The following is a 20,844-nucleotide window of genomic DNA, read 5'->3' as shown; positions in this document are numbered from 1 at the left end:
AAGTCTCTTCAAATTATCAGTTTGGTTTGGCCTACTAGATTGATCTTTCTTGCAATGGGAGAAGTGCTTAGCTTTGGGTTCAATCTTGCGGTGTCCTTTCCCAGTGACAGCAGGGGCAGTAAGGCACGTATTGTATTGTTGCCATCGAGGATAAAAAGATGGGGTTTATATCATATTGCATGAGTTTATCCCTCTACATCATGTCATCTTGCTTAAAGCATTACTCTGTTCTTATGAACTTAATACTCTAGATGCATGCTGGATAGCGGTCGATGTGTGGAGTAATAGTAGTAGATGCAGAATCGTTTCGGTCTACTTGTTGCAGACGTGATGCCTATATACATGATCATACCTAGATATTCTCATAACTATGCACAATTCTACCAATTGCTCGACGGTAATTCGTTTACCCACCGTAATACTTATGCTCTTGAGAGAAGCCACTAGTGAAACCTATGCCCCCCGGGTCTATTCTCCATCATATTAATCTTCCAACACTTAGCTATTTCTATTACCGTTTATTTTACTTTGCATCTTTATTTCTCTTTATCATAAAAATATCAAAAATATTATCTTATCATATCTATCAGATCTCACTCTCGTAAGTGACAATGAAGGGATTGACGGCCCCTTTTATCACGTTGGTTGCGAGGTTCTTATTTGTTTGTGTAGGTGCATGGGACTCGAGCGTGGTCTCCTACTGGATTGATACCTTGGTTCTCAAAAACTGAGGGATATACTTACGCTACTTTATTTCATCACCCTTTCCTCTTCAAGGGAAAACCAACGTAGTGCTCAAGAGGTAGCAAGAAGGATTTTTGGCGCCGTTGCCGGGGAGTCTACGCACAAGTCAAGACATACCAAGTACCCATCACAAACTCTTATCCCTCGCATTACATTATTTGCCATTTGCCTTCGTTTTCCTCTCCCCCACTTCACCCTTGCCGTGTTATTCGCCCTATCTTTTCCGTTCATCACTTTCTTGCTTGCCTTGTCGTTATGGTTAGTCCCTTATCTTCTCTGTTGTCTCCCGAGAATGAAGTTCTTAATTTTAAGCAAAGGGAGGGAGAAAATCTAAAAGACGCTTGGTATAGAATTTGCAATGCTCAAAATAGATCTACCAGGAAGCAATCTACTTCCGTTCTTCTCCGCAATTTTTATGTAGGCGCTACCCCTTGGTACAGATATATTCTTCATACCATTACCGGAGGGAATTTCTTGGGTAGCCATACTTTTTATTCTTATAATGCTATGATAGATTTGTTTGGCTCACCACCTCTTTTGGTTAATGGAACTATGTTAACTTTGGAACACGTGATGCAAAGGCTTGAAATTATTGAAAATAAAGTTGCTACTGTAGAGTTGATTGAGAATTTGGATAAAAAGATCCACAACCAAATTACCCAATATGGATCTAAGGTGGGAGTTACTCTGAAAAGTTTTAAGGAAAAAGAACCCATAGTTAATGAAAGAATAGACCAAGATTCTACTAGAATCGATAAACTTGAGGGAATTATCACCAACTTGGGGTCCGCTTTTTCTTCCGTTAAAAATACTCCAAATCCTCCTACCAAAATTGCCAAGCTTGTTTATGTTCCTAAAAATAAGGGTGCATCCTCTAGTAAGGAAACTGCGGATTTAAAATCAATAAGTGTTCATCCCAATCTTTTTGCTATCATTAAGGAACCGTTTGCTACAAATGATTTTCTTGATTTTGTGCCTAGGAGTTTGATAATTAATAAAAATAAAGAAACTCCTAGGGGTTATAGGTGTCTTATTGAAGAATTGCCCACCAAAGATGGCAATACTTAGATCTATCCTTGCTTTTATGCCTAGCTAGGGGCGTTAAACAATAGCGCTTGTTGGGAGGCAACCCAATTTTATTTTAGTTTTTTGCTTTTTGCTTCTGTTTAGGAATAAATCTTTGATCTAGCCTCTGGTTAGATTTGTTTTTGTGTTTTAATTAGTGTTTGTGCCAAGTGAAACCTATAGGATCTTCTTGGATGATAGTTATTTGATCTTGCTGAAAATTCCAGAAACTTTCTGTTCACGTAAACAATTGTTAAAAATCACCAGAACGTGATAAAATACTGATTCTGATTGCAGAAGATCAATAAAAAAATTATTTAGGTCGTCCTATTTTGATAGAATTTTAGAGTTCCAGAAGTTTGCGTTAGTTAAAGATTACTACAGACTGTTCTGTTTTTCACAGATTCTGTTTTTCGTGTGTTGTTTGCTTATTTTGATGAATCTATGGCTAGTAAAATAGTTTATAAACCATAGAGAAGTTGGAATACAGTAAGTTTAACACCAATATAAATAAAGAATGAGTTCAATACAGTACCTTGAAGTGGTGTTTTGTTTTCTTTCGCTAACGGAGCTCACGAGATTTTCTGTTGAGTTTTGTGTTATGAAGTTTTCAAGTTTTGGGTAAAGATTTGATGGATTATGAACAAGGAGTGGCAAGAGACTAATCTTGGGGATGCCCATGGCACCCCAAGGTAATCTAAGGACATCCAAAAGCCAAATATTGGGGATGCCCCGAAAGGCATCCCCTCTTTCGTCTTCGTCCATCGGTAACTTTACTTGGAGCTGTATTTTTATTCACCACATGATATGTGTTTCGCTTGGAGCGTCTTGTATGATTTGAGTCTTTTCTTTTTAGTTTACCGCAATCATCCTTGCTGTACACTCCTTTTGAGAGAGGCACACATGATTCGGAATTTATTAGAATACTCTATGTGCTTCACTTATATCTTTTGAGCTATATAGTTTTTGCTCTAGTGCTTCACTTATATCTTTTAGAGCACGGTGGTGGATTTGTTTTATAGAAATTATTGTTCTCTCATTCTTCACTTATATTATTTTGAGAGTCCTACAAAACAGCATGGTAATTTTCTTTAATTGTGAAATTAGTCCTAAATGCTAGGTATTCAAGATTAGTAAAAACTTTCTTAGGAGTGTGTTGAATACTAAGAGAAGTTTGATGCTTGATGATTGTTTTGAGATATGGAGGTTGTGATATTAAAGTTGTTCTAGTTGAGTAGTTGTGAATTTGAGAAATAATTGTGTTGAAGTTTGCAAATCCCGTAGCATGCACGTATGGTAAACGTTGTGTAACAAATTTGAAACATGAGGTGTTCTTTGATTGTCCTCCTTATGAGTGGCGGTCGGGGACGAGTGATGGTCTTTTCCTACCAATCTATCCCCCTAGGAGCATGCGCGTAGTGCTTGGTTTTTGATGACTTGTAGATTTTTGCAATAAGTATGTGAGTTCTTTATGACTAATGTTGAGTCCATGGATTATACGCACTCTTACCCTTCCATCATTGCTAGCCTCTTCGGTACCGTGCATTGCCCTTTCTCACCTTGAGAGTTTGTGCAAACTTCGCCGGTGCATCCAAACCCCGTGATAAGATGCGCTCTATCACACATAAGCCTCCATATATCTTCCTCAAAACAGCCACCATACCTACCTATTATGGCATTTCCATAGCCATTCCGAGATATATTGCCATGCAACTTTCCACCGTTCTGTTTATCATGACACGTTCATCATTGTCATATTGCCTTGCATGATCATGTAGTTAACATCATATTTGTGGCAAAGCCACCATGCATATTATTTCATACATGTCACTCTTGATTCATTGCCCTTCCCGATACACCGCCGGAGGCATTCATAGTGAGTCATACTTTGTTCTAGTATCGAGTTGTAATCATTGAGTTGTAAATAAATAGAAGTGTGATGACCATCATTCATAGAGCATTGTCCCCCCAAAAAAGAGGCCCAAAAGAAAGAAAATAAAATAAAAAGGGGCAATGCTACTATATTTTTCCATACTTGTGCTTCAAAGTAGCACCATGATCCTTATGATAGATAGTCTCTTGTTTTGTCACTTTCATATACTAGTGGGAATTTTTCATTATAGAACTTGGCTTGTATATTCCAACAATGGGCTTCCTCAAATGCCCTAGGTCTTCGTGAGCAAGCAAGTTGGATGCACACCCACTTAGTTTTTTTGTTGAGCTTTCATACATTTATAGCTCTAGTGCATCCGTTGCATGGCAATCCCCACTCCTCACATTAACATCAATTGATGGGCATCTCCATAGCCCGTTGATTAGCCGCGTTGATGTGAGACTTTCTCCTTTTTTGTCTTGTCCACATAACCGCCATCATTATATTCTATTCCACCCATAGTGCTTTATCCATGGCTCACGCTCATGTATTGAGTGAAAATTGAAAAAAGTTTGAGATTACTAAAGTATGAAACAATTGATTGGCTTGTCATCGGGGTTGTGCATGATGAGAGCATTCTTGTGTGACAAAAATGGAGCATGAGCAAACTATATGATTTTGTACGGATGAACTTTCTTTGGCCATGTTATTTTGAGAAGACATAATTGCTTAGTTAGTATGCTTGAATTATTATTACTTTTATGTCAATATTAAACTTTTATCTTGAATCTTTCAGATCTGAATATTCATACCACAATTAAGAGGCTTACATTGAAAATTATTCTAAGTAGCATTCCACATCAAAAATTCTATTTTTATCATTTACCTACTCGAGGACGAGCAGGAATTAAGCTTGGGGATGCTTGATACGTCTCCAATGTATCTATAATTATTTATTGTTCCATGCTATATTATATTCTGTTTTGGATGTTTAATGGGCTTTATTATACACTTTTATATTATTTTTGGGACTAACCTATTAACCGGAGGCCCAGCCCAAATTGCTATTTTTTTGCCTATTTGAGTGTTTCGCAGAAAAGGAATATCAAACGAAGTCCAAACGGAATGAAACCTTCGGGAACATGATTTTCGAAACAAACGTGATCCAGCGGACTTGAAGCGGACGTCAAGCAACAGACAAGGAAGCCATGAGGTAGGGGGCGCGCCTAACCCCCCCAGGGCGCGCCCTCCACCCTCGTGGGCCCCTCGTGGCTCCACCGACCTACTTCTTCCTCCTATATATACCTACGTACCCCCAAACCATCATATACGGAGCCAAAACCCTATTTCCACCGCCGCAACCTTCTGTACCCGTGAGATCCCATCTTGGGGCCTTTTCCGGCGCTGCGCCGGAGGGGGCATTGATCACGGAGGGCTTCTACATCAACACCATAGCCTCTCTGATGATGTGTGAGTAGCTTACCTCAGAGCTTCGGGTCCATAGTTATTAGCAAGATGGCTTCTTCTCTCTCTTTGGATCTCAATACAAAGTTCTCCTCGATTCTCTTGGAGATCTATTTGATGTAACTCTTCTTTTGCGGTGTGTTTGTCGAGACCGATGAATTGTGGGTTTATGATCAGGTTTATCTATGAACAATATTTGAATCTCCTCTGAATTCTTTTATGTATGATTGGTTATCTTTGCAAGTCTCTTTGAATTATCAGTTTGGTTTGGCCTACTAGATTGATCTTTCTTGCAATGCGAGAAGTGCTTAGCTTTGGGTTCAATCTTGCGGTGTCCTTTCCCAGTGACAGCAGGGGCAGCAAGGCACGTATTGTATTGTTGCCATCGAGGATAAAAAGATGGGGTTTATGTCATATTGCATGAGTTTATCCCTCTACATCATGTCATCTTTCTTAAAGCATTACTCTGTTCTTATGAACTTAATACTCTAGATGCATGCTGGATAACGGTCGATGTGTGGAGTAATAGTAGTAGATGCAAAATCGTTTCGGTCTACTTGTTGCGGACATGATGCCTATATACATGATCATACCTAGATATTCTCATAACTATGCTCAATTCTACGAATTGCTTGACAGTAATTCGCTTACCCACCATAATAATTACGCTCTTGAGAGAGGCCACTAGTGAAATCTATGGCCCCCGGGTCTATTCTCCATCATATTAATCTTCCAACACTTAGCTATTTCTATTGCCGTTTATTTTACTTTGCATCTTTATTTCTCTTTATCATAAAAATACCAAAAATATTATCTTATCATATCTATCAGATCTCACTCTCGTAAGTGACCGTGAAGGGATTGACAACCCCTTTATCGCGTTGGTTGCGAGGTTCTTATTTGTTTTTGTAGGTGCGTGGGACTCGAGCGTGGTCTCCTACTGGATTGATACCTTGGTTCTAAAAAACTGAGGGAAATACTTACGCTACTTTACTGCATCACGCTTTCCTCTTCAAGGGAAAACCAACGCAGTGCTCAAGAGGTAGCAGTACCCTCAAGGTCAACCCGACTTCACATCACTCGCGGGTACCCCTCGGGGCCGACCCGATGTCATCATGGTTCTATAGTAAAGTGAAAGTAATCGTGTGTCCATAACACCAAAGTGGAATCTGAGGAATCACCTTCGATGGGTTCCACTTGATGTAACTGTCAAGGTGAACTAAGGAGGAATCACCCTCGATGGTTCACTCTTGATGAGTTGCATGACAAAGTTGATATCGGATAGTGGTGAAGGAGGAATCACCCTTCGTAGACCACAACCGATTAACTACACTACAGAGATCTCACCAGAAGTGCTATACGAGGTATCACTCTTGGCACTCGATAGTAACCCTGAAGTGTCGTACAACTAAGGGGGTGTGATGTACTGTGTCGGGCCCTGGACGTCGATCACGTTGATCGAGTCATCGATCATAAAGCGGGGGCAACTGGGACAAGGTGAGGGGTCACTGGTGGATCACTAACCAACATATACTAAGCATATAGGATAAAAAGGTAAGTTACAAAAGCAAGTTACAAAAGCTGGATATGCATTAGACAGGGGCTAACTAACAACAATAGCAAAATCTAATGCAAGCATGAGAGATAAAGGAATGGGCGATATAGGAATGATCAAGGGGGGTTTGCTTGCCTGGAAGCTCTGCTAAGAGTGGCTGCGCGTCACGGGTGTAGTCATAGTCGGTAGCAGCGTCAGTCTCGGTCTCTACTGGAGAGAAGAGGGTGAAGAAACAATAAATATAATGTAAACAGATGCATCACTATGCATGACATGACCAAATGCAGTGCTAGGGGTGATCTAACGCAGTACTACACGATACAGACGAAGAGGGAAAACATCCAGGAATACTTTCCCGGTGTTAGGCATTTTTCGAACAAACGAAAGAGGGGGAAAGGTTCCATGTTCATCATGCTAGAGGCATGTGACAGATGAACGGATTGCATATTCGGATTCGTTGTATTTTTCTGAGCAACTTTCATATATAAATTATTTTCATCTGACTTATAGATTATTTTATATTAATTTTCAAAATGTTAAACATTTTTTTAATTTATTATTAAATCAGAATGAAACAATTGCATCAGCATGACATCATCATGACGTCAGCAGTCAACACCGTTAATTGTCTGGTCAACCTGACGTGTGGGACCCCACTATTAGTGACCCAGCTAACTAACATGTTTTAATTTAATTAATTTAGTTAATTAACTAGCTAGGGCCCACATGTGAGTGGGTAATTAGTTTGATTAAATTAAATTGACAAATTTAATTAGCAAATTAGGTGGGGGCCACTAGCAGTGAGTGGCACTGCCCAGTCAGCCTGTTGACCGGGGTCAACGGTCAGCCGGGCCCCTAGGGCCCACCAAGCAGTGACCCTGGGGGTGGCCCTGGCCAGGCCACATCAGCTATGGCCAGCATTCAGCTGCCAGCGAAGCCTAACGCGGCGGTCCCGGCAAAGAGCAGAGGCGGCGTTTGGGAGCATGATGGGGATGTGATACGTCTCCAACGTATCTATAATTTATGAAGTATTAATGCCATGTTTACAATAGTTTTATATGAATTTGGTATGATTTGATTAGAACTAACCCAGACTGACGCTGTTTTCAGCAGAACTACCGTGGTGTTGTTTTTGTGCAGAAATAAAAGTTCTCGGAGTGCGATGAAAATCAAGGGAGAATTTTTCTGGAAAATATAAAAAATACTGGAACAAAAATCTACCGGAGGGGAGTCACGTGGGCCCCGCGAGGGTGGGGGGCACGCCTCCCTATCTCGTGGTCGCCTCAGGGACCCCCCTGACTTTTTCTCGACGCCATCCTCTCCTATAAATATAGAAACCTTCAGAAAATAACCAAGATCGGAAGTTCCGCCGCCGCAAGCCTCTGTAGCCACGAGAAATCAATCTAGGCCCTCTCTGGCACCCTCCCGGAGGGGGCCATCATCACCAGAGGCCATGGAGGAGGATCCCGGAGGGGCCATCATCGCCATGAAGGCCAAGATCCAGAGGGAGAACCTCTCCCCATCCAGGGGGAGGCCATGGAGGAGGAAGCACAAGGGGGAGAACCTCTCCTCCTCTCTCTCGGTGGCGCCGGAGTGCCACCGGGAGGGGAATCATCACCGCGGTGATCGTCTTCATCAACATCACCATCATCATCACCATCCTCATCTATTTTACGCGGTCCACTCTCCCGCACCCTGCTGTAATCCCTACTTGAACATGGTGCTTTATGCCACATATTATGATCCAATGATGTGTTGCCAACCTATGATGTTTTGAGTAGATATCCTTTGTCTTTGGGTTGATTGATGATCTAGATAGGTATGAGTTGTATGTTTTATTTTGGTGCTGTCCTATTGTGCCCTCTGTGTCGCGCAAGCGTGAGGGATTCCCGCTGTAGGGTGTTGCAATACATTCATGATTCTCTTATAGTGGGTTGCTTGAGTGACAGAAGCATAAACCCGAGTAAGGGGGTTGTTGCGTATGGGATAAAGGGGACTTGATGCTTTAATGCTATGGTTGGGTTTTACGCTAATGATCTTTAGTAGTTGCGGATGCTTGCTAGAGTTCCAATCATAAGTGCATATGATCCAAGAAGAGAAAGTATGTTAGCTTATGCCTCTCCCTCATTTGAAATTGCAATAGTGATTACCGGTCTTGTTAACGATTGCCTAGGATAATTCCGCACACCGGCCAATCATTATTCCACACTCGCTTTTTATAATATTTAGTAATATATTCTAACTTTATGATAACAGCACCTACTTTTATGTTTTAGCTCTCCGATATCGATCTTATCTTTAGCTCCTTGTGGGTTCGACACTCTATACTTATCACTTCCACCATTGGGAATTCCTACGATGATTCCCTACACTTGGGGATTATCAGGATGGCGCTAGGGGGCACGCCGAGGCGAGCCAGAGGGCTTGCCGGGCTCCTGGGAGTGATGGGGAATGTTGCATGGAAAATAAAAAATGTTATGAAACACCCAAGATCTAATCTAGGAGATGCATAGCTATGAGAGGGGAGTGTGTGTATGTACCCTTGTAGACCGAAAGCGGAAGCATATATAACGAGGTTGATGTAGTCATACTCTTCGCGATCCAATAACGATCCAATCCGGTCTAGTGCCGAACGGACGGCACCTCCGCGTTCAGCACACGTGCAGCTCAATGATGTCTCCTCCTTCTTGATCCAGCAAGTAAGAGAGGAGAAGTAGATGGGATGTCAACTAGCAGGACAGCATGGTGGAGATGGTGGTGGTGCAATCCCGGCAGGGCTTCGCCAAACGCTGCCGGAACCAATCTGAGGAGAAAACAGAGTTTTGGGAGAGGTAGGGCTGCTGCCTGGGCGTGGGATTTGGTGTGTGTAGCCCCTCCCTCTGCCCCACTATTTATAGTAGGCAAGGGGGAGGCCTAGGGCGCAGCCTTGGCCCCTCCTCCAAGGGAGGGGGCGCTGGCCTAGGGAGTAATCCTCCCTCCCCAAGGCACCTAGGCGGGGTGCCTTCCCCCTTAGGACCCTTCCCCCTTTCCTTGTTCTAGGCGCATGGGCCCCTTAGGGCTGGTGCCCCTGGCCCATGTAGGCTAGGGCGCCCCACTACCGCCCATGAGGGCCTTGGGGCAGGTGGCCCCCGAACCCCTTTCGGCACTCCCGTTACAATACAGATAATGCCCGAAACCTTTCTGGCGACCAAAACATGACTTCCTATATATGAATCTTCACCTCCGGACCATTCTGGAGCTCCTCAGGATGTCCGGGATCTCATCTGGACTCTGAACAACATTCGGTTATGAATGCACATATCCCAATACTACTCTAGTGTCATTGAACGTTAAGCATGCGGACCCTACGGGTTCGAGAATCATGCAGACATGACCGAGACACCTCTCCGGTCAATAACCAATAGCGGGACCTGGATGCCCATATTGGTTCCTACATATTCCATGAAGATCTTTATTGGTTGAACCATGATGTCAAGTATTGGGTCAATCCCGTATGCAATTCCCTTTGTCCGACGATATGTTACTTGCCTGAGATTCAATAGTCGGTATCTCCATACCTAGTTCAATCTCGTTACCGGCAAGTCTCTTTACTCATTCCGTAATACAAGATCCCGTGACTAACTCATTAGTCACATTGCTTGCAAGCTCTTTACGATGTTGTATTACCGAGAGGGCCGACAGATATCTCTCCATCACACGGAGTGACAAATCCCAGTCTCGATCCATGCCAACCCAACAGACACCTTCGGAGATACCTCTAGAGCATCTTCATGATCACCCAATTACGAAGTGACATTTTATTGCACACAAGGTACTCCTCCGGAACCCGGGAGTTGCATGATCTCATGGTCGAAGGAACAGATACTTGACATGAAGAAAGTTGTAGCAAATAACTAAATGATCTAATGCGAAGCTTACGATTGGGTCTTGTCCATCACATCATTTTCCTAATGATGTGATCCCATTATCAAATGACAACTCATGTCTATGGTTAGGAAACCCTAACCATCTTTGATCAACGAGCTAGTCTAGTAGAGGCTTACTAGGGACACGGTGTAGTTTATGTATTCACACATGTATTTAAGTTTCCTGTCAATATAATTTTAGCATGAATAATAAACATTTATCATGGGAAATATAATAATAAACAATTTATTATTGCCTCTAGGGCATATTTCCAACAGTCTCCTACTTGCACTAGAGTCAATAATCTAGCTCACATCGCCATGTGATTGACACCCAATGAGTTCTGGGGTTTGATCATGCTTTGCTTGTGAGAGAGGTTTTAGTCATCGGGTCTGCAACATCCAGATCTTGTGTACTTTGGAAATCTCTATATCATACTATAGATGCTGCTACCACGCTCCACTTGGAGCTATTCCAAATGACTGCTCCACTATACGTATCCGGTTTGTGACTCAGAGTCATCCGGATCGGTGTTAAAGCTTGCATTGACGTAACCCTTTACGACGAACTCTTTATCACCTCCATAACCGAGAAAAATTCCCTTAGTCCTATTTAGGCACCTAAGGATAATTTTGACTGTTGTCTAGTGATCCACTCTTGGATCACTTTGTACCCCCTTGCCAGACTCCAGGCAAGGCACATATTAGGTCTGGTACACAGCATGGCATACATTATAGATTCTATGACTGAAGCATAGGGGATGACTTTCATCATGTCTCTTTCTTCTGTCGCGGTCGAGCTTTGAGTCTTACTCAACTTCACACCTTACAATAAAGGAAAGAACTCCTTCTTTGACTGGTTCATTTTTATCTCCTTCAAAATCTTGTCAAGGTATTTGCTCTGTGAAAGTCTTATCAGGTGTCTTAATCTATATATATATATATATATATATATATATATATATATATATATATATATCTTCATGCCCAATATGCAAGCAACTTTACCCAGGCCTTCCTTTGAAAAACTCCTTCCAAACAACCCTGTAAGCTTTCCAGAAATTCTACATCATTTCCAATCAACAATATGTCATCCACATATACCATCAGAAATGCTATAGAGCTCCCACTCACTTTCTTGTAAATACAAGTTTCTTCATAAACTTTGTATAAACCCAAAAGCTTTTATCACCTCATCAAAGCGTGTATTCCAACTCCGAGATGCTTGCACCAGTCCATAGATGAATCGCTGGAGCTTGCATACCATTTTACCATCCTTAGGATCCACAAAACCTTCAGGTTGCATCATATACATCTCTTCCTTAAGGAAATCGGCTTTCACATCCATCTGCTAGATTTCATAATTGAAAAATGCAGCAATTGCTAACATAATTCTAACAGACTTAAGCATCGCTAAGGGTGAGAAAGTCTCATCATAGTCAACTCCTTGAATTTGTCGACAACCTTTTGCGACAAGTCGATCTTTATAGATGGTGACATTACCATCAGCGCTTGTCTTCTTTTTAATGATCCATTTATTCTCAATGGCTTGCCGATCATCGGGCAAGTCCACCAAAGTCCATACTTTGTTCTCATACATGGATCCTGTCTCGGATTTCATGCCCACAAGCCATTTGTCGGAATCCGGGCTCATCATTGCTTCTTCATAGTTCATAGGTTCACCGTTGTCTAACGACATGACTTCCAGGATGGGATTACTGTACCACTCTAGCGCAGAACGTGTCCTGGTCGACCTACAAAGTTTAGTTGATCCAAAGTTTAATGATCATCATCATTAGCTTCCTCTTTAGCTGGTGTAGACATCACGGTAACTGCTTTCTGTGATGTGCTACCCTCCAGTTTGAGAGAAGGTACAATTACCTCATCAAATTCTACTTTCCTCCCACTCACATCTTTCGAGAGAAACTCCTACTCTAGAAAGGACCCCATTTTAGCAACAAAAATCTTGCCCTCGAATCTGTGATAGAAGGTATACCCAATGGTCTCTTTAGGGTATCCTATGAAGTTGCATTTCTCCACTTTGGGTTCGAGCTTGTCAGGCTGAAGCCTCTTGATATAAACGTCGCATCCCCATACTTTAAGAAACGACAACTTAGGTTTCTTGACAAACCATAATTCATACGGTGTCGTCTCAACAGATTTTGACGGTGCCCTATTTAACGTGAATGCGACTGTCTCTCATGCATAACCCCAAAACGATAGTGGAAAATCGGTAAGAGACATCATAGAACACACCATATCCTATAAAGTACGGTTATGACGTTCGGACACACCATTACAATGTGGTGTTCCAGGTGGCGTGAGCTGTGAAACAATTCCACATTGTCTTAAATGCATACCAAACTCGTAACTCAAATATTCACCTCCATGATCAGATCATCGGAACTTAATTTTCTTCTTACAATGATTCTCCACTTCAGTCTAAAATTCCTTGAACTTTTCAAATGTTTCAGACTTGTGTTTCATTAAGTAAATATACCCATATCTACTCAAATCATCTGTGAACGTAAGAAAATAATGATATCCACCGCGTGCTTCAACACTCATCGGACCGCATACATTGGTATGTATTATTTACAACAAGTCACTAGCCCGCTACGTTGTTCCAGAGAGCCGAGTTTTAGTCATCTTGCCCATAAGGGATGGTTCACATGTCTCAAGTGATTCATAATCAAGAGATTCCAAAAGTCCATCAGCATGGAGCTTCTTCATGCGCTTTACACCAATATGACCTAAGCGGCAGTGCCACAAATATGTGGTACTATCATCATTAACTTTGCATCTTTTGGCATCAATATTATGAATATGTGTATCACTACGATCGAGATTCAACAAGAATAAATCAATCACAAGGGGTGCATGACCATAAAAGATATTACTCACATAAACAGAATAACCATTGTTCTCTAACTTAAATGAATAGCCATCTTGCAATAAACAATATCCAGACATAATGTTTTATGCTCACACAGGCACCAAATATCCATTATTTAGGTTTAATACTAATCCCAAAGGTATTATGAGCGTGCCGATGGTGATCATATCAACCTTGGAGACACATCCAACACTCATCCTCACCTCGCCCTCAACTAGTCTCCGTTACTCCGCAGCTCCTGCTTCGAGTTACTAATATTAGAAACTGAATTGGTATCAAATACCCAGACACTACTATGAGCACAAGTGAGGTACACATCAATAACATGTATATCAAATATACCTATGTTGATGTTGCCATCCTTCTTATCTGCCATGTACTTGGGGCAGTTCCGCTTCCAGTGACCATTCCCCTTGTAGTTGAAACACTCAGTCTCTGGTTTGGGTCTAGCCTTCGGTTTCTTCACGGGAGAGGCAACTTGCTTGCCATTCTTCATGAACTCCCAGATCTTTCCCTTGCCTTTCTTCTTGAAACAGGTGGTCTTTTTAACCATCAACACTTGATGCTCTTTCTTGATTTCTACCTCCGCGGCCTTAAGCATCGTGAATAGCTCGAGGATCGTTTTCTCCGTCCCTTGCATATTATAGTTCATCACAAAAGCCTTATGGCTTGGTGGCAGTGACTGGAAAACTTTGTCAACCGTTGTTTTATCTAGAAGATTAACTCCCACTTGATTCAAGCGATTGTTGCACCCAGACACTCTGAGCACATGCTCATTAACTGAGCTATTTTCCTCCATCTTGCAGGCGAAGAACTTGTCAGAGGTCTTACACCTCTCAACACGGGCATGAGCCTGAAATGCCAATTTCAGCTCTTGGAATATCTCATATGCCCCGTGATGTTCAAAATGTCTTTGGGGCCTTGATTTCTAAGCCGTAAAGGATGGTGTACTGAACTATGGAGTAGTCATTAGAATGTATCCGCCATACGTTCACAACATCCACAGACGATGCTAGAGGGGTTGGCGCACCGAGCAGTGCATCAAGGACATAAGCCTTCTGTGCAGCAGTGAGGACAATCCTCACACTACGGACCTAGTCCGCATAATTGCTTACAACATCTTTCAACTCAGTCTTTCTCTAGGAACGTATTAAAATAGGGAGCTATAGTGCGAGCTACTGATCTACAACGTTAATTTGCAAAGACATTAAGACTATGTTCACGATAATTGGTTCAGCTAATCAAATTACTAATGAACTCCGACTTAAATCAACATCCCTCAAATTGTCTAAGTGTTTACATGATCCATATCAACCAACCCATGTCCGATCATCACGTGAGATGGGGTAGTCATCAATGGTAAACATCTCCATGTTGATCATATCTACTATATGACTCATGTTCGACGTTTTGGTCTCCTGTGTTCCGAGGCCATGTATGTACATGCTAGGATCGCCAAGTTTAACCAAAGTATTCTGCATGTGTAAAACTGGCTTACACCCGTTGTATGCGAACGTAGAGTCTATCACACCCGATCATCACATGGTGCTTCAAAATGATGAACTTTCGCAATGGTGCATACTTAGGAAGAAAACATTTATATTGAAATTAAGTGAAGGGATCATCTTACAATGTTACCATCGCCCTACGAAAAATAAGATGCATAAAAGATAAACATCACATGCAATCAAATATGTGACATGATATGGCCATCATCATCTTCTGCTTTTGATCTCCTTCTCCAAAGCACCGGCATGATCTCCATCGTCACAGGCATGACACCATGCTCCATCATCGTGTTGTCATGTGGTCGTCTTGCAAACGAACAACTATTGTTAACGCATAGCAATAAAGTAGAGCAATTACATGACATTATTTGTTGACACGCAGGTCATACAATAAATTAAAGACAACCCTATGGCTCCTGCCGGTTGAGCAATTACATGGCGTTATTTGTTGACACGCAGGTCATACAATAAATTAAAGACAACCCGATGGCTCCTACTGATGAAGCTATGTACCTAGGTTAGGGTCATAGGCCTAACCTAGACACCCTCCCCTAGGACATCACCCTAAAGCCAGAAGCACTCAAGGGATACCATCATCCACTCGACCAGAAGCATTCCACTCGGAAGACTCGAAGTCACTCGACCATAGCAATTGTCACTCGACGACTAGAAGACCTAAAGCCACTTTGTATAGCAACGGTCGGGCATTTACTCCATAGACTTAATGGTCATTTATGTCACTTTATTACTGGCGTTACCAGAAACGCCCCATCTTTATTTACCTTAAACCCTGTGTAACTGAGGGCCGGAGGGGTCTGGCGAACTCTTTATAAGCCACCCCCCTCCTCAGGGACAAGGGTTTGCACCCCCTGTAACTCCACACACATATAATCCAGTCGACCGCCTCCGGGCACCGAGACGTAGGGCTATTACTTTCACCGTGAAGGGCCTGAACTCGTAAACCTTGTGCGTACAACTTCACCATAGCTGGGATCTTGCCTCTTCATACCTACCCCCCATTCTACTGTCAGTCTTAGAACCACGACAGTTGGCGCCCACCTTGGGGCAGGTGTCTTAGCGACTTTTTGGTGAGGTTGCGATTTTTCCGATTCCCATCATCATGGTTTCCAGCGGTGGATTGGCTGAGGGTCGCGAGATCCGTCTCGGCGCGCTCGTCTTTGTTGCCGATGACTCCGCCTGGCTTCAGGAAGCTCCCCTCGACGTTGAGATGCTCCCCGTCCGTTGGGCGACACACTTTCGCGCATGCGTTCGCGGCGTCCTTCTCTGGCAGCCGTCGACCCAGTATCGGTCGGCTCCCGTGGTGTCCTCGCTCCCCGCTGTCCGCCAACACAAGCGATCCGGTCGGTCGCGGCTTCAGCGATGGGTGAAACACGCGGTGGCTCGTCAGTCGGCCACCCCACAAGTCGCGGCAATCGAGCCCGACGAAACTCTCTACGGCCTGTTCGACTGGCTCCGTCGAGACCGCATCCGAGTGCGATAGCAGTGACCTCGCGGCTGAAGTCTTGATGGTTGACGGACCATGTAGTCCACCTGGCTTCCGCCGCGACGATGGTGGTGATGGTGGCGGCGATCCGTCACGTGCTCACGAATAGTACCACCCCGAGCCTCTTTCTTCGCAGCAGAGGGAAGAGCTTCGCCGCCGCAACATGGATGCGCTCCACACGCCCATCGTTGGGGAAACCTCCAAGGCCCGGGCCTTGGAGGAGGCACGCCTGGCCAACTTGGCTGAGCGCACTTGACTGGAGAACCTTCAGCATGCGCTCGACGAGCGTGCTCGGGAGCAAATTCCTGAGTCCAGTCGACGACAGCTTTTTCCGCCTCAACCTCAGGTATACCACACTCCGATTCAAAATCTCACAGCTGCAGCCCGAATAGCAGAGTCAATTCAGCCTTCCTAGTCGGAGGCTGGAAGAGGTTTGATGCAGATCCGGGCCTTACTCCGGGTAGCAGGAGAGCAGAACACAGCAGTGTCTCAGTCGCGGAATAGGATTCATAGCAGGTATGTGATGGCAGATACAGTTCAGTCGGCCCACAGCCCAAGATCGCCCCCGCGACGTGAGGGACGTGGGCACCGGCAAGATCAGTACAGAAACCACGAGCAGTATGATCACCGACTCGGCCGCGATGACCATCGCCGAGTGCCCACACCTCCTCCGAGGAGTGGATCATATGTGCCTCGGCAATATGATGACAGACGCCCTCACATCGGCGAGCGAAGAATACCAGTCGACCCAAGAGAACCAGACTTTGATGTGAGATCTATTCTCGTTCAAGGTCTAGTTGACAGGAACAGAGTACACAGGGAGGGCCTTGACAGAGATCACCCGACTGGCAACAGAGTTCATGTTTCAGGTCCAGAGTGTTTCAGCAGAGCCATCAGAGCCGCGGTGATTCCTCCCAACTTCAGGTTGGCGACTAGAGTCAGCAAGTTTACTAGTGAGTCCAAGCCTGACACTTGGCTTGAGGATTACCGAGTGGCTGTGCAGATTGGTGGCGGCAATGATGAAGTGGCCATGAAGCATCTTCCTCTGATGTTAGAAGGTTCGGCCAGGGCATGGTTGACTCAGTTAGCACCATGCAGTATATTCAGTTGGGAGGAACTTTCCCGAGTGTTTGTCAGAACTTTTGAGGGTACTTGCAAGCGGCCAGCAGGGTTAACAGAATTGCAGCATTGTGTGCAAAAACCGAATGAGACTCTGAGAGATTACATTCAGAGGTGGACCACTTTGCATCACACCGTGGAAAATGTATCCCAGCATCAAGCAGTTTGTGCCTTCAAGGAAGGCGTTAAGTATTGAGAGTTGGTCCTGAAATTTGGTCGGACGGGAGATATGTCTCTGACTCGGATGATGGAAATAGCCACTCGGTACGCTAATGGAGAAGAATAGGATCGGCTCCGCAGTGGAAAGAGAAAGCCAGTCGGTCAGGACACCGGTGGAGGCAATTCCAATTGGAAACAGAAGCGTAAAGCCGAGCCGGTAGGGCCTGGTGAAACTGCGGCAGTGATTCAAGGAAAATTTAAAGGGAAACCTAAGGGGCCCTGGACCCCCAAGAAAGTGAAAGATCAAGCCGGAAATGATGTGTTGGATTTGCCATGTCACATTCACACCAAGAAGGATGAAGAGGGTAATCTGATTATTCTAAGCATACCACTCGACAGTGTCGAGTTCAGATCCAGCAGTTCCGAGAGTAACAACCTAATGATAAGGAAAAAGAGTCAGACAAGGATGAGGACAAAGAGGAAGATGATGGTTTTCCCAATGTCAATTCCACCCTTGTGATTTTTGCTGATGTTGAGAGCAAAAGTCGACTGAGAGTGAACAACAGAGATGCAACTGGTTGAGTGGCAAAGTGGGCGATTGAGCTTCTTCCATTGGATATCAACTTTGAGGCAAAGAAAGCTATCAAGTCCCAAGCAATAGCAGATTTCCTCGCCGAGTGGGTCGAGCAGCAACAACCGACTCAGATTCATTCGGAGCATTGGACCATGTTCTTTAACGGATCCAAGATATTGAATGGTTCTTGTGCTGGGGTGGTATTGGTATCCCCCCGAGGAGACAGACTCATCTATGTTCTTCAGATTCATTTTGATTCCTCCAACAACGAAGCTGAATATGAAGCACTTCTGTACGGGTTGCATATGGCCATTTCACTCGGCGTCTGTCGCCTAATGGTCTACGGTGACTCAGATTTGGTGGTTAGTCAAGTGATGAAGGAGTGGGATGTCAGGAGCCCGGCTATGACTGGCTATTTGTAATGCAGTGAGAAAGTTAGAGAAGAAGTTTGAGGGGTTAGAGCTCCATCATGTACCCCGACTGAAAAATCAAGCAGCTGATGATTTGGCAAAGATAGGGTCCAAGCGTGAGCCTATTCCCAGTAATGTGTTCTTGGAGCATCTTCACACACCGTCTGTCCAAGAGGATCCCTTCACGGAGGAGCCCCCACAACCTAAGATCCCTACTGATCCGACTGAAGTCGAGGTCCCAGCCGTGGTCGACTTGGTTATGGAAGTTTTGGTCGTCATTCCTGATTGGACAGTGTCGTACATTGCATATATTCTCAAGAAAGAGCTCCCAGAGGATGAAGAAGAGGCCCGTCAGATTGTCCATCGATCTAAAGCTTTCACAATAATGGGTGGACAGCTTTACAGAGAAAGTGTTACCGGAGTTGCTCAGAAGTGCATAACACCGGAAGAAGGTCGAGTAATCCTCAACGATATCCACTCGGGGACCTGTGGTCACCATGCGTCCTCTCGGACCATTGTGGCCAAAGCATACTGAGCGGGATTTTATTGGCCACGAGCAAATGAAATGGCAAAAGACATAGTCGACAAATGTGAAGGTTGCCAGTTCTACTCTAACATGTCTCACAAGCCTACATCAGCCCTGAAGACCATTCCACTCATCTGGCCCTTTGTTGTTTGGGGATTAGATATGGTTGGACCTGTGAGGACTGGCAGAAGTGGCTTCACCCATGTGCTCGTAGCAGTCGACAAGTTCACCAAATGGATTGAAGCCAAGACTATCAACAACCTCGAAGCAAGTACTGCCGTCAGCTTCATCGGAGAGTTAACATTCAAATATGGTGTCCCGCACAGCATCATCACAGATAATGGGTCGAACTTCGATTCTGATGAGTTCAGAGCCTTTTGCGCTTCCCAGGGCACTCGGGTCGACTATGCTTCAGTCGCCCATCCCTAGTCGAATGGACAAGCTAAAAGAGCAAACGGATTGATTCTCAAAGGACTAATACCCAGATTGATGCGTGACCTCAAGCATGCAGCAGGCGCCTGGGTCGATGAACTTCCATCAATACTTTGGGGATTGAGGACGACTCCTAACCGGTTGACTGGTCGAACTCCATTCTTCCTAGTCTACGGGGCTGAAGCTGTGCTTCCGAGTGACTTGCTTCACAATGCACCCCGAGTCAAGCTTTTCTCAGAAGATGAAGCAGAACAGGCTCGGCAAGATGCAGTTGATCTCCTAGAAGAGGAAAGAGTGATGGCCCTAATCCGGTCGACCATTTATCAGCAAGACCTGCATCGGTTCCACGCCAGAAACGTGAGGGGTCGAGCATTTCAAGAGGGATACTTGGTCCTTCGAGTGGATCGGCAGAAACCACATAAGCTTGCTCCTGCTTGGGAAGGCCCCTTCATTATCACCAAAGTGCTCCACAATGGAGCATATCACCTCTACAATGTCGAGCACAATAAAGAAGAGCCACGCACTTGGAATGTGGAGTTGCTCCGCCCCTTTTATACTTAAGCATTCAGACTGTTGAGATGTAATAAGAAATACCTTCTAGTTTGATTATCAAATACATAGTTTTACAGTCTCCTAAATGATTGTTGTTCTTTTTTTATGTGTCCTAAATCCCCTAGTGGGTGCCTTAGCTTAGCTGCGAATCCGTTTCGCCTAAGTTCCAAAAAAGAAAATCCTGTCGAGTGATGAGTAAGCCTCTCACTCGGAGGCTTAGCTGCGAATCCGTTTCGCCTAAGTTTAAAAAATCCTACCGAGTGGTGAGCAACCCTCTCACTCGGGGGCTTAGCTGCGAATCCGTTTCGCCTAAGTTTAAAAAATCCTACCGAGTGGTGAGTGTCGTGGATCTAAGATTGACAGTAGAATGGGGGTAGGTATTAGGAGGCAAGATCCTAGCTATGGCGAAGTTGTACACACGAGTTTTACGAGTTTAGGCCCTTCGCGGAGGAAGTAAAAGCCCTACGTCTCGGAGCCCGGAGGCGGTCGACAGAATTATGCGTGTGTGTGTTACAGGGGGTGCGAACCTTGTGCCAGTGGAGGGGGTGGCTTATATAG

Source organism: Triticum aestivum, chromosome 7D (assembly GCF_018294505.1).
Source record: "Triticum aestivum cultivar Chinese Spring chromosome 7D, IWGSC CS RefSeq v2.1, whole genome shotgun sequence".
NCBI classification, from domain to species: Eukaryota; Viridiplantae; Streptophyta; class Magnoliopsida; order Poales; family Poaceae; genus Triticum; species Triticum aestivum.
The sequence above is the reverse complement of the archived record's forward strand: the minus strand, read 5'-3'. Positions refer to the sequence as shown.